A 13010-nucleotide genomic window follows, 5' to 3' on the forward strand; every position below is an offset into this window, starting at 1 on the left:
AGCAATTAATTAATTAAACCATTAATCACGTCATTACTGTTCAGATTTTAAGCCAGCAAATTTGGGAGCAGACGTGCAGGCTGGCGTCGGAGCTGTACATCATGCCAGGGGAGTGCAGATTGTGACACAGCTAGATTTACTGTGCTAAAAATCAATGCAATTAGAAGAGAGGCTGGAAGCTGGCCTGGGGTCTAGTGTGGTCTTTAGGACATTTTTTGACACACACAACCCACACAGACACTTCAAAACGTATTATTTATTTCTTATTTGGGACGTACAAGGTCAGCATTAGCAGCAGTAACACTGAATGTCCACTCAGTACTCAGCACAATATCTGAAGCGCTGCTTAAAGGTGCAGTGTGTTGCATTTCTAAACATCAATATGTCATTGTCAAATTAATTGTGGCACCACGGTGTAATTACCACAAATAAATGAGACAACGGTCCAGATGATTGGTTGCCCCTGTCTCATACCACCTTTATTGATGTTAGCGCGAATCAAAATTAAGGCCACATTTCCCATAAACCCCTTTGCTTTCAATACCTCTGCTCTGGTCCAAGTTCACATGTTGCTATCAGCGTTTCACTCTGTCCAGTGTCTGTTATCAGGAGGAAGCTCTACCTCTATCAGTGAAGGAACACGGGACTTGATCGTGTTTCGTGGTACAAAGTGCACTGGGCAAGAAACTCAAGAACTCAAGATATGTGATATATTTCATGCTGTGCAGTGAAGAGACTGATGCCATTTGTTTAGTTCACAGAGACTTGTGAGGCTAAAGTGACAAATGGGGATAAAAATAAAAGGACAAAAGAAGAAAAACTCATTTATATTTTATATTGATTGACTTGCACTTTTTTCAAACAGTAATTTTTCATTTTCTGGCTACTTAGGAGCAGCAAAAATAGCCGAAACATCAACATTAACATATTATTAACTATGAAGTTGATATGGCTGAGGTATTATTTACGCATCCAGCAGACACGGAGTAACATTAGCATTTATTTGGAGTTGTGTTTGGCCAGTATTGACTTATATCGATTCACTCAGTCCGATCAACACTCTTTTTAGCTCTGTTTTGGTCTCATCAACTGGCTCTTAACTGCTAAATGCTTCATACGTTGATCAACTTTGCCTGCAGCCTCTTGGAGTTTCAAGAGTCAACCAAATCAGTGAAGTTTAAACACTAAACACAACATTTTCTGTGGGTTCATCACTACAGGAGAACCCCCATTCATCCATTGTTACTATTTTAAAAAATGTATGCAACTTTGACAGTTAGCGTTAGTCTCACCGAGGTGTCATTTATTTCAACAAGACTTGGAGAACATTGCGAGCAGCAGCCTCACCTTCACATTGCAGCAGAGGGAAAGGTTAGTTCAGGTTTGAGATGTTGTGGATAGCTGCCCTCAAACACAGGATGCGGAAAGCGTTGAAGAACTGTCCGGGCCTCGGGTTGCTGATTGTCTCACCTGTCTTGGCTAAGTCAGCAGGATGTGACAGCCGCCCTCTCTCTGTTACCCGCTGACCACTGTGCTTGGCATCCTCTCCACTCACCTGCCCTATCACCGCCTCCGCCATATCTCCGTCCCTCGCCTCATTCTCACCTCAAACCCTTTGCAGCAAGAATGAGGATCAACGCCTCGGTGTCAAAGAGGAGGGACGAAGGCTAACAATTCCTGACTGCGGACTTACAAGTATCGGTTCCGTGTGCTGACTTCTGTTTGTTGGTATTTTAATTATACTCCCAGTCTGACAAAGTGACAAACCTTCACTTTAAACGTAAGTGACTTATCACGTATATTTCCTTTAGTTAACAGAGAATGCCGTTTATTTCTAGAAGTAATGGTTTTGGTGAAAAACTTTTTATTTTTCTTCGTGATTGCATGCATTGCATAGCCTTATAGTATATAATATGTAATAGTTGGGAACTACCCAGACAACTTTCATTCCTTGACTTTTGTATGTAGCAGATGGAGCTTCCTCTTCATCCTCACTGAGCTGCAAGTCCTCATTGTCACAGTGATTGTCTCTCAGGTTCACATGTGTCATCTTGTCTCTGTGCCTGTCACTCTGAGAGGAACTGTACATCATATCATACATGCCTGCCTTTGTTACTGTTCTCTCTTTTTTTTCAATGCATTCAATTGTCAAATTTGTATTTAGGTGTGTCATGTACGATTACTGCGCAACATGAAATTGTATTTTTTTAGGAAGGTTTACCTTGTCAGACACGATCAGCTTATATAACAGGATGTGTTTGCTTTTATCCGCATGTGATCTATCAAATTTGACAAAAGTGTAACTACGCTGCGACCTGCCGTGTATTTCCAGCAAACCCAGAAATTGTGCTTATGAGCTGAAATATATTCTACCTATGAGCAACATAAAAGTTGCAAATTGTCTTTGAAAACCAAATTAATAGAAATATTTGATAGTTCTCATCTTAACAGCTTAGTATTTTTTGGGGGGATTTCATTACAGCTCCTCTTTTCTCACTGCTCACCACAGTCCTGATCCCAGACTTGAAGCCGGCTCGTCGGAGATAACAGATGAGCGTAGATGAACAGTGTCAGGTAAAGTGCTGTGAAAGACATTTAATGTGTTTTATATCAGTGTGTCTGAATTGTCCAGGAACACTTGAATCACTCAGTGTCAACCAAATACGGCGTAATGAGACTCGCCTCCTCTCATCTGAAGACACATGTCTCTCTGCTGTCACTCAGGCTAACGCCGGGAAAAGGGCTTTTTCGAGGCTTTTGAAGCACACGGGGCCATATGATCGCGCTCCGCTTTGCATCAGGAACTGCTCATGCAGGATTATTTCATTACGAAGTCTCCCAGAGAGAGGACAGAGGTCACACTCTGGAGCTCATTCAAACATCTGGAGTTCAGGAACATAAATTATTAAATGAGGCAGCAATCTGGACTAAGACACCTAACTGTTTTTCATAGTGCACTTGGAGGTATTCCATTTCAAAAATCACATCGATTTATATATTTTTTTTAAAACATGTCTACCGAGCGTGAGCTGTTTTGAGCAGTACATTAGTCTTGGCTATGAGTCCCTCTGCTTGTGGTTTTGCTGTGCTTCTTCCACTGCTGTGACACAGCCTGGCCTGACAGGAGAAGGTCTGCTAAGGAGCTTTGTTTCTTGATGTCTATTTGGAAAACTCTGAATTTCCTCCATTGTTGCCAACACAAACCAATGTTGGGATTGGCCCAGTGGTGTCACTAACTATATAAAAGAGGCTTTATGGGGGAGGTGTTGATGTTGTTACCAAGGCTGTGATGGGGGTAAGGAGGTTCATGAGGGGAGGGGGCGCGAATATCTTAGCCTCCTTTGAGTTGTCACAACTGGAAAAGAATCGACTTTGAGCAGAGAGAGAGATCTCTAATTATCCCCACCTGTGCCCGGCTACAATGGGAGGGTCGAGATGAAGCCATTAGCTGTCTCTCCACTGGCTCTACCAACAGTTTGTATACATCTGTGTCTTATTTTCTTTTCTGGCACAATCAGTCCAGCAAGCTAAGCAGGCATGACCGGATTTGGCAAGTTCCAAGGACTTTGGCAAAGTTAGACAAGGAGGAAGCGGTGAGATGTAGAGAGGGGGATGAGCTGGCATGGACTCTGTGTTTGCTTTCTCCCCTGCCTGTTACTTGGGCTGGGTGTGTTGCTTGGAGAGGCTGCTGTTTTGGTCAAAACAATCCACCGAATGCTGAAGGAGACAGAGACGGAGCAAGTTGCAGAGAGAGGGGTGAAAATGTGATTAAATGAGGTTCCCATTACATGTTAGACTGTGGAACTGTTCCTGTAATTTTGGTAACAAGCAGCAGAGTCCTTCCACTGTCCAGGTTATCAATGTCGTGCGGGTGCTGTTCAAGATTATTGGGATACTTAAGCTCAGCTCCCATTTGACTCATAGTGCTTGATAGAAAAAGGCTCATTGTGATTTCAGTATTGTCAGTTTTGATTATCTGAGTCAAGCCTTTGTCTGGCCCTGCAAGTGTGCATGTTGTCAAAGCTGTTGACAAGCAATGACCAGATATGAAGCCCAGAGTATGGCGTTCATGTAAACAGCCACATCTGTTTGAACACACCTGCTCCCCGGTGTTTACTGGCCCTGTAAATAATGAAATAAGTCCAGCGTATTACTGCATAACAAATATTACAGCAGCATGGACTTTGCATTAAATGACACGATAATTAATCAGCAACATGAAACAAAACATTGCTTGAAGTAAAAGCATACCAAAAACAATCGATGCATCTATGTGGTCAAACCTATTTTTTTCCCCCAGCTGCAGCATGCATTCATTTAGTGCCTCGTCCATTCATTTCCATCTTTATTTATTTATATATCTCCCTCAGTGTTTGTTTTCGTTTTAGTCCCTTGAACCTTGCCACCCTGTGTGTGACACGCGGGCAGTGAGCGAAGACGAAGCGGCGGTCTGGTTCAGAATGATCACTATCATTAACATTCAGGGGGGGGTTCACTTATCATCCCTGACTGGAGGGACATGGCAGCCATTATGAGACGTCCGCAGGTGGAGCGCCATGATACATATTGCATCTTGCCACAATGGATTTATGTATAGAGCAACAAAAGAAAAGTCTAATGAAAAAATACAGAAGGCAATCCTTTATTCCTCGCTCCACTTCAAGTGAGGCCACCATGTCCTGCGATGAGGAGGAGCGCGGGGGAATTCCAGGGCTGACCTGTCACTCAGCGCACAGGCTACGAGCAAGGGGCCACACTATTCCTCACATTGGCCCCATGTTTTATTGGCAACACATTGGTGCTCATATCCCTTAGACTAACCCTTCAGAAGGGTATGGATAGACCACAGCATTAAAGGATATGACTGGTTATATCTTTACTGTTCTTACTGTCAACAAATCTCATGAAAAAAAAGAAACATGTGATACAGCATTCCTCTGTGCTATAGACCTCCATTGTTGTCCAAACACATATTAATGAGCTGCCCTTGGTTCCTATGTTACTGTGAACACACACTGTAGTTTGTTTTGAGTCAATCCCATATGAATCCTATGAATACCATTTAGTGGATATTAATCCACAGCTGAAAATAGTCCACAGTCAATATTTATTATGTTTGAGTTACATTTGCTAAAAACTACAGTGTCTAACTCTTTTTTTTTGAAAATGAAAGCCTATATTTTTTAAATTAAGATTTGCATCTTCAGTATGAAACAAAACTCTTGGGACCTAGAGCTAAAGATACAAAATATTAAGAACCGGACTGACGTATTGTTGGTTTTGAAATGGATTTGTTTACAATAAGAAAAATAAGGTTATAAAGCAAAACCTTCGAGGAAAGAATTAAACCATAGACATCACAGCAAACATGCCCAAAAGAATCTCTCTCTTTCTATATTTTTGTACAATATTCTCCAGCGATGTATTTTGTGACTCATTTTAAAGCAGACAATTAATAGATTCTATACTGGATGCAAATGGTAAATTATCATAAGGAAGCATAAGGAAGGGCTTCGATTCCATATAAAAGAAACAACAGAGGTTAAAAGTCAACTCTTCCATGACAGATTTCCTTCTGGTTGATTAAAGACACAATTTCTATTCTGAATTTTCCTTGAGTAGAGAGGCTCCCAGACCAGTAATAACCTAATTGGAGAGAAGCCTCTAACCAGTGTGGCTCCTCTGTGTCCCTGTGTATAAATAGAGTCTATAATGGACCGAGGTGTGATGCCATCATTCATCTCTGCTCAGAAACACACCAGGTTTGCTCATTTTCCTAATGATGCTCTTGTTTTAGGTATGTTTTCACTTTAAGGTTTGTAAGATTCCTGCTTAATGGATACTATTTATCACAGGCTTCTGTACCCAAGTCCAGTTTAACCAGCAAACTTATTTGACAATACAAATTGCCAAAATGAAAGGCTTTTCAGCCAGGGAATTGGTATATTTTTCATACCAAAAGGTAAATGTGTGAACAAAAAGCACATCCCAGTCCTGTCGTCGAGGTGAGTATCCACTTCCTGTTCAGTGTGAGCGTTTTCTCTGCTGTAGTTATATCATGGTGGCAACATCACTGACAAATGAATCTATTGCTTGCTAATTTACTTAACATGGCCATGTAAAGTGCTTTTGAATTTTAAATGTTAATTGACTAAAAGAGGCTTTCAGTGCCAAATTCCATTGACACCAAATAATGGGAGGTCTCTGAAAAAACAACGTCTTTTGGGAAGCATATCCCTGATGATAGCCCCCGGTTATGCCAGGCCTTCATGTGGTAGATTACTCCCTGGCTGTAGCCCAAAAAAAGCCTGCTTTTTAACCACTGCTTCTCCCATTTGACTCAGGATGCTCGTGGGCTGGCAGGTTGCACAGCACATTACCATCCTGCAGCAGCTCTTAAAACACATTTTAGCCCTGAAACACAGCTGGCATCTTGGCCAGCGCCGCTGTGTTGGGCACGGAAGGACCAAAAGTAGATGTTCGAGCGAAATTAAAATGGAACCCAGTTGGAATGATGAGAGTGCATCTTGTGTGCATTTAATTCCCAACACATCCCCTGTGCTAACCTAACAACTCTTTGAGAGAGCACGCTTTGATTATTGCAAACTCATTTTAAAGGCATTATACATGTGTGTTCACTTTAATGCAGTGCATGACAGAGTGCTCACATGCATGGCTGCCCCTGTGTGTACTAGCTCATGCCAAATTCAGGGTCTATGTGTAGAGTTATGTGTTGCTAAACATCACTAAGATCCAACAGCCCAGTGTGATGCCTTTGGTTTCCAATCTCATGCTTCACGCCTGCTGCCCCTCTATCATGGATTCTTATTTACAGGCAGGACCCTCGCTGAATCCCCCGAGGAGCAGATGATGTGCAGGTCTAGGTTGAGGCCATATCCCATGAATACTGTCCCTATCACTATGAATACGATTCAAGAGTTCCAGTAACTGATCCAACTAGCTTCACTATGTGCAGGGCAATGAATGCCGTCAACTTGAAAACCTTTTTACTTCAGAATTAGGTTATTTCACATGTGAGTAGATGTCTATCGTCAGTTTGAGGAGCCACAGTCAGATTATTAATCTCTGTGATATAAATGAACAAATGGCATTGACTGATTCCTTTTCTATATCCTGGAGCTGCTGTGGTTTTATTTAACAGAGCGTAGAACTCTGCTCCACATTCCCTCTTTTTAAATGCATCATAAATTATGTCCTATCTTTATACATGCCCAAAATGAAATGTGCAGGAGGAGGAGACGGTAAATATGAGCTGTCCGGTGCTCCTCTTGTCCATGTCATCAAGATGAGTGCATTCAAAGGCACTGCGGAAGGCTAATTGTGGATTTCTGGCACAGAAAAGACAAGCCTCGATAAATATTTTTCATTTATTTATTGTTTTTAATGATCGTACAGTTCATGTTCTCAAGACAAAGATAGATTAATGCTTAGCAGTTGCTGCACAGGCAGTCAAACACAAAATGATGATTTTGACATGGCTAAATAAGTCACTTGTCACCCTTCACCATGAAAAAAACTGTTTTCTCTACTACACCATAGAAGAAAACATAAAGGTAGATGTATTTTCCTACAAATTAAACATGATATTCATACATTTTGATTGTTCAGATGCATTATGTGACTTCAATACCAGTGCAACGAAAAACAACAAGTATATGTTGTTGAAGGATAAACTGTGTCGACTGTATAGAATACCTGACCCAGAAATGATGATACGTTACAAAAAATATATATTTTATGAGAAGAAAACAAAATTTAGAAGAATACATTTTTCAAATCAAAACCAAATTGGTAAAAAATAATCGTCTGGGACCTGGTTGTTGAAAGGACACAGAATAATCCTGGATGAGATTACAGATTAAAACAGGCTGCAGGAAGTGGCCCTGCACTGATGAAGAAGAGATGCATAGTGAAGAACTTTTTCCATGGCACACACTGTTTTCAGCATTCAGATGGATGTAGGAAGTTTGTTGAAGTAACCTGATGTGGTGGGCTGAAGGTGGATATCCCACAATGCCGCAGCCCGCCACCTCCCATTGTCTTGATAGGGGAGCAAGAGATGTACAGCGGCCTCAAATGGAGGTGGCATCTGGTGCCCAATTTGTCATGCCTGAATTACCCAGGAGCTGATAAAGGCTGAAGTTTTAATAAAAGTTGGGAGCAGCAGATAGCAGGGTGAAGGACACTGATGAAGTGTCTTGGGGCCTATTTCTAGCTGGAGATAAGAACCTACAGAGAGAGGTGGGTCGAGGGTCTAGCGCAGTGTGATAATACGCTGATGCTGAGGAAAAAACAAAAAGTGCTGTTGAAATGCAACACAGCACACATAATGGAAAAAATAATAAATAAGCAAATAAATAATGATGATGATCTAAACGAGGAGAAGCCAGGGTGGAGGCTGTGGAGTCCTGAAGCGTCTCTGCCTGTAATTTGGCCACCCGCCAGCAGCCATTGCTCACCCTCAGCTGCGACGGCAAGCTCCAGATGTGCCAACGGCACGTTTTGGATTTTGCCAGCTGACTGCACCGTTTGATAGCCCGCTCTCTGGATGCCCATCACCGGCCGCAGAGATAGAATTAAATGATGATGATCTTCCCACAAGTTGGGTGAGGAAACAACGCATATAAATCTTGATTTCATCTCAGCGTGAGAAGTCTTTATCCATCATCACTCTTAATGAACAAGTCATTAGCCGCGATGAATGGCGCTCTGGGCTCCTGCTCGCCACTGCTGCTTTTGTTTGCAGCTTTCAGGGGCAACTTCCGGTGCCCTTTGAGAGGGTCAAACTCATTTCTCCAGATGTGGGGTAACCTCGCTGCTCCTGGGGTGGCTGCACACTCATGTACTAAAGAGGGCCTGGAAAAATGAGGATATTCTGATGGTTTGTCTGTTTTTTGCCACATTGTCTGTCCCTCAGCAAGTCTCTGCATGCGCTATCATCCAGAGAAGCACATTAGCAAACTCGGTGGCCAACCTATTATGGTAATTATATGTGCACAATCTTCCACTTGATGCAAGCTTGCTATGTAAACAGAAAAAGGCTTTTTGTTGTACAGTAATAGAAAACTAGTGAGGAGATGTAAAAGCCATGCTGTGCTCTACAGCGACTCTGTAATACAAATGTGTACCATTAACAGTGTGACTACACAGGATTTTTTTCTGTATCAGTCTTTTATCTGAACTGATGATAACTCTGTGTTTGAAATGAATGAGCTGTTTGGCGAACACGATTTCTTCGAGACAAACATTTCCTGGGAGCCTTCGTTTTTATTCATAGTCGTTGTGCCGCTAAGAGCATTGTTAAAGAATTTAACAGTGTGCACCATATACCCCGAGGCTACCCGAATCTAAAACACCTACATAAAAGTTGGATGAAACTTCTGTGATCTTCTCCTCCTCCTTCTCCTCTGAAGTGAAACAGGGCTCAAAATATGAAAAAAAGCAAGGCATCAATCCAGCTGTACGGCAGTAAATGTGAAGAGATAAAGGTTGACACCAGATAATTGAAAATATCTGGCACTAATACACCAGAGTCTGTGTTTGTATTTGAACATAAAGGAGAAGAGTGGCATGTGACTTTCCTTGTTCGCGACAGCTGCCATGTTTCCCAGTCTGCAGGGACGTACTGTACTGGAGGATTCATCTGACTTGTACAGTATGTCTGAAGTTCCTCAAATCCCCAGAGAGACATCTTTACATGTTTGATGATTTTTCTGAAGAGAGGTCTCAGTTAAATCTTTTCAGAAGTTTTGAGCCTTGAAATACCTGAACGTTTAAGTCCTGGAAATAACAGAGGGACCAAACACGGAGTGATAGTGAGTTTTATAAAAGCAACTGTTTTACCCATGGGAGTATTCCTGATCTCAGAAGACAACGTTATAATTTCAGTTTCTAATAGCGGCGCGCCCAGTGAGCAATGCTACCATTACACTGTGGTTTCCTGGTGATCAGTCTAATGCTTCACTTGATGAAATAGAAATTTACTGATGTTGTGGATACGCACCAGATTTATCTGTGTTTCCAGTTTCAACACACGCTCAGTGTAGGTGCAGAAGTGAAATACCCATTACTGCATGTGTCAGTGTCATAAACAATAGCGTCGAGTCCTCGGAAGGAGGCAGGGCGGTAATGGAGGCAGTGCATCAATGTTCAGCACAAGGTCTGCAATTCACACCAGGAGAACACTCACCTGAGCATCAGAAATGCTGTTAGGAGGACATTACCAGGAGCAGATGTGTGGAGGAGGACCGGCTTGAAAAACAAGCCTTGTATGTACAGGCACGCAACTTAAAGGGTCAGTTCACTCACAACACACACACACACACACACACACACACACACACATATTCTCTCAGTTATCCTTTGTGGTATCCAGTGATGTAGAAAGTGTCAATTGCATTAGCTGAGGTTTTGAGATAACCTCCATGCAGACTCCAAGGAATGTATACAGTGGAAGCGAATGAAATATAATTTGTGGGGCTCAAGCTGAAACTCAACAGCAATGTCTCTATCCAGAAACATCACTGTGAACTGTATTTACAGAAATACTTTCTAATAAAATGAAATGAGAGTTGTTGGTTCAAACAGTGGATGTGTTGGGAACATCTGAAGTCTCAGTGTAGGATACATCTCAGCGACTAAAGCTATCTGCATGGTTAGAAGGGTAAACTAACCCGTTAAATTCAAGAAAATAATGGTCTTTTCTTTTAAGACAAGTAGCTATTACAGTCGGTGCTCTACGCCAACCAGCATTTCCTTGCTCGTAAAACATGTGCAAAGCTGATACTTTCAACTATTTCTAAATCGTGCATTGATTGCGTCATATTTGCTCGTTTGCAGTCTTCTTGTGCTTGCTGGAACGATGCGATGTTTCTTGGTGCATTACACCCGCCAACTGTTGGTGTGTGAAACTGTGTGCAGGAGTGGGATGCCATTGCATCTAATTCAAACAAAGCAGAGGCACACTCATAAAAGCATTGCTCCATAGCACAAGTAACAGTCAGAAGTCCGCAGGGAACCTTTAATGATGTTCTAACAATGAGGGCTGTACCAGTGACTGTTGTCAGAAATGATTAAGCGCGGTATCTGTTGTTTTAAAATTAAATTAAAATGAAACTTTTAATGATTTCTAAGAAAAAACACACATACATATCTCTGACATTAGTAACTGAGGTTTGGTGCAGGACATGTAAACAGTCCCAGACATAAAAATGAGTATTGTATTGTGAAGTATATTGTGAAATCTTAAGATTTCTTCATTCGCTTCATGCAATTTGTGACATTTACTTTGATCCTCCATATTGCAGGTCAAAAGGTCTTCTTCACCCTTTCTCAGCATCCAAAATCAGCTCGTCCTTTTTGATAATGAATGATAGAGGAGCAAAAGTCTTCAAAGGACTCAAGTTTGTAAACCGGTTACATACAGTAGGTCTCTCAAAACCTGCCATGTGATGGTGCCTGAGGCAGAAAGTGCATTTATGTAAAAAACAAAAACAAAACAAGAAGCGCAGAAGAGCTTCTTACTGTAATATGCGGGAGATGGAAGTTTCATTCAGATATCACACAAAGAGAAGCGGTTCTAAATTTGAAAGGATTCCTATGTGAAGTGTTTGTTTTCTTTCTAAGTGGTGCTGATGTGAGGAAGAATGTTGGTCTGGATGATTTGTTGCAAGGTTCCATTCACCCTAATTGAGACTCTATTAATTCAACCCTTTTCCCCCCAAAATGGAAGCCGTGGTCATTGCTTAGGATGCTTCCACACTAATGGAAGTGGCAAGTGGAAATAGAATAAAATGCAATTTGTCTCCTGACAGAAACAAGGAAGTGCTCCATCCTCTTGTCCTTGCATGATAAGAGGCTGAATTACAACAAACCAATGCAGGAATAACATTCACTATCACCGACCGGCAAAGACACAAGAGTCCCAGTGTCCTTGCTTGATTCTGTCACAAAACTGAATGTGAGCAAGCGCTTGACAACCTTACCAATGAGCAGCGAGAGTGCAGCCAGCTCATGGCACCTCTTCTCTTTGACAGTCTGTCGCTCCTATCCAGAGGTCATATCGGCAACCTTTCCCTGCCGTACTCGGTGTCCTTGAGTTTTGTTGGGTACACAGCTGCATATTTTCCCGGGGGACCTCCCTCAGCCGTTCTGCTGCCCCTGGGACCAGAGCCTCGGGTGAGGTTGCCGAATCTTTCAATGTGAAGTGATGAGTTGTGGGTCATCTTGGTCTTACTACTGTAAAAGTGAGCTCACTCCTGTTGACCCAAAAATAACTGATTTATCTGGAGTGATTTACCACCTCTGCTAGGTAGGCCTATACAATAAAACGTAGCACAACACCACAGCCTGTTAGAAACACCTCTCAATATGATGCAGTCCGATAAAGCTGCAGCACGAGCTGAGGCAGAACTAGAGTTGACTTACAGTCTGACAGGCAGGCGGTAAGGCACGTACTAGTGAAAGGAAGTTTAAAAAGAAGAAAGTGTAGATGTAAATGTTAATAGAAAGACAAAATAATCATTGTTTAATTTGAAATATCTTAAAGAACTTCGCACTGACTGAATGAAGCTTGCTGGCTGTCATATGTGCTATATCTAAATAAATATAAAAAACCTTGTCTCAATGATAATGTGGGCTGCAGCTAGTAGTACAACAATAAGCAGAAACGCAGTCCTTCAGATAAAAGACACACTGGATCCAAGCATCTTCTTTTTCTTGTTATTTCCCTGGTTTAGGTGAAGGTAATGCAGCTGCTGATGGGTGTTGTTGGAGAGAGAGGCAGAGCAGTACAGTGATGACTGTGGCCTTGTCAGTAATTCAGCAGATCAGATGACACTTCAACAGAAGAGCCGGAGTGTGGGCTGGAATTTGAAAATTGAGTTGACAACACCAACTATAAAGGCGTTATGGTCTCTGGTATTGGTCTTTAAATGGCTGGTGATTCTGTTGTTGAACAATGTGCTTGTGAGAGATTGCTCTATGAAACA

The 13010-nt window shown here is 41.9% G+C and overlaps 1 protein-coding gene across 1 annotated transcript in view; it reads left to right on the top strand.

Annotated features, from left to right (window-relative positions):
* The first annotated feature begins 1630 nt into the window (after positions 1-1630).
* Positions 1631-13010, top strand: part of vgll4l (vestigial like 4 like) — a 120542-nt gene continuing 109162 nt past the window's right edge. The window contains exon 1 of the mRNA XM_079270186.1: positions 1631-1644. The gene's annotated coding sequence lies outside the window, so the exon portion shown is untranslated. The remainder of the gene's footprint in view (positions 1645-13010) is intronic.

This window comes from Melanostigma gelatinosum (genome assembly GCF_949748355.1).
Source record: "Melanostigma gelatinosum genome assembly, chromosome: 6".
NCBI lineage: Eukaryota > Metazoa > Chordata > Actinopteri > Perciformes > Zoarcidae > Melanostigma > Melanostigma gelatinosum.